This window comes from Amblyraja radiata, chromosome 34 (genome assembly GCF_010909765.2).
Source record: "Amblyraja radiata isolate CabotCenter1 chromosome 34, sAmbRad1.1.pri, whole genome shotgun sequence".
Lineage (NCBI taxonomy): Eukaryota > Metazoa > Chordata > Chondrichthyes > Rajiformes > Rajidae > Amblyraja > Amblyraja radiata.
Genome location: NC_045989.1, coordinates 3284121 through 3286670, shown reverse-complemented (window position 1 = coordinate 3286670; position 2550 = coordinate 3284121).

Sequence of the window (2550 nt, the reverse complement as noted above, 5' to 3'; positions counted from 1 at the left end):
GGGTTATGGTCTGAGTGCAGGTAGATGGGACTAGGGGAAAATAAGTGTTCGGCACGGACTTGAAGGGCCGAGATGGCCTGTTTCCGTGCTGTTATTGTTATATTGTTATATGGTTATATGGTTATATGGTAACGAGTCCGTGGATATATCATGGTGGCTCGTTATGCTAGCCGTAGGTACTCGGGGCATCAGGTAAGTCGGGACGTTTTTTCAGCATGATGAAAAATGTCCACGAGTAATAAAATAGCCCCGAGTACCTACAGCTGGCATAGCGAGCCGCTACGATATATCCACAGACTCCTACGGACTCGTTACGAACATTCTGCGAGTTTGAAAACTCGGGAGAATTCGTGAATAACTTAGGGAAACCCTTAAGGATGTGGTGATTATAAGGGAGAGTCTATGCCTGCTCTATACACTTGTAGCCACAGTTAGAGGTGACCACAATTTGGCAGATGTTCATGCCGCTACATGCTCAATGGTAGTGGTTGAGATGGACTCCTGACCAACCATGTTATAGAAACATAGAAACATAGAAATTAGGTGCAGGAGTAGGCCATTCGGCCCTTCAATATGATCATGGCTGATCATCCAACTCAGTATCCCGTACCTGCCTTCTCTCCATACCCTCTGATCCCCTTAGCCACAAGGGCCACATCTAACTCCCTCTTAAATATAGCCAATGAACTGGCCTCGACTACCCTCTGTGGCAGAGAGTTCCAGAGATTCACCACTCTCTGTGTGAAAAAAGTTCTTCTCATCTCGGTTTTAAAGGATTTCCCCCTTATCCTTAAGCTGTGACCCCTTGTCCTGGACTTCCCCAACATCGGGAGCAATCTTCCTGCATCTAGCCTGTCCAACCCCTTAAGAATTTTATAAGTTTCTATAAGATCCCCTCAATCTCCTAAATTCTAGAGAGTATAAACCAAGTCTATCCAGTCTTTCTTCATAAGACAGTCCTGACATCCCAGGAATCAGTCTGGTGAACCTTCTCTGCACTCCCTCTAGGGCAATAATGTCCTTCCTCAGATTTGGAGACCAAAACTGTACGCAATACTCCAGGTGTGGTCTCACCAAGACCCTGTACAACTGCAGTAGAACTTCCCTGCTCCTATACTCAAATCCTTTTGCTATGAAAGCTAACATACCATTCGCTTTCTTCACTGCCTGCTGCACCTGCATGCCTACTTTCAATGACTGGTGTACCATGACACCCAGGTCTCGTTGCATCTCCCCTTTTCCTAGTCGGACACCATTTAGATAATAGTCTGCTTTCCTATTTTTGCCACCAATAGTCATAGAGTGGCACAGTGTGGAAACAGGCCCTTCGGCCCAACTTGCCCACACCGTCCAAAGGATGTCCCAGCTACACTCGTCCTACCTGCCCGCGTTTGGAACATATCCCTCCAAACCTTCCCTCTCCATGGTACACAAAAATGCTGGAGAAACTCAGCGGGTGCTGCAGCATCTATGGAGCGAAGGAAACAGGTGACGTTTCGGGCCGAAACCCTTCTTCAGACTGATCACTGATTCCCCTCTCACTTCCCTCTCCATGTACTTGTCTAACTATTTCTTAAACTTTGGGATAGTCCCACCCTCAACTACCTCCTCTGGCAGCTTGTACCATACACCCACCACCCTTTGTGCGAAAAGGTTACCCCTCTGATTCCTATTAAATCTTTCCCCTTCACCTTTAACCTATGTCCTCTGGTCCTTTTCAGGAAAGTGTCAGTCAGGGAATCTCATGCTTAAAATGATATTACATGGAATATAATACCAAGCACAAATCCGCAAAGCCTAATTAGCAGACATTAATGCTCCCAAGAGGATCTTTGGATCACCTATCTGTCCCATCAGACCTCATAATGTTCTCCCCGTAAAAGTGGGATTAGTGTAGGATTAGTGTGAATGAGTAGTTGATAATCGGCATAGACTCAGTAGGCCAGAGTCTCTTTCCGTGATGCATCTCTCTGCGACTCCTTGCTATCTCTATCTCTATCTCTATCTCTATCTCTAGCTCTATCACAGTCAGCTGCTGAAATCTTCATTCACGCAGTTACAGATTCATAGGGTCAAGTAGAACTGAAACAGGCTCTTCGGCCCAACTTGTCCATGCCGACCTAGGTGACCCATGTCCCATTTGCCCACATTGGACCCATATCCCTCTAGATCTTATCGATCCATATACCTGTACCTATCCAAGTGCTTTTAACTAACTGCTGTTTTAGTCAGCCTCAACTATGTCCTCTGGCAGCTCATTGCTGGATATCCTTCTACAACTGACATTCCCTAATACTGGCAACCTTACTTCTGCTCGAACAAGAACATACTACCATCTTCCGTTCTCACTTTTAAAGCTACCCCCCTCCCCCCAACCCCCTCCTCCCACTTGCCACATAGAGTCATAGAGTCAGAGAGTGATACAGTGTGGAAACAGGCCCTTCGGCCCAAATTGCCCACACCGGCCAACATGTCCTAGCTCCACTAGTCCCACCTGCCCGTATTTGGTCCATATCCCTCCAAACCTGTCCTATCTGTGTACCTGTTTCT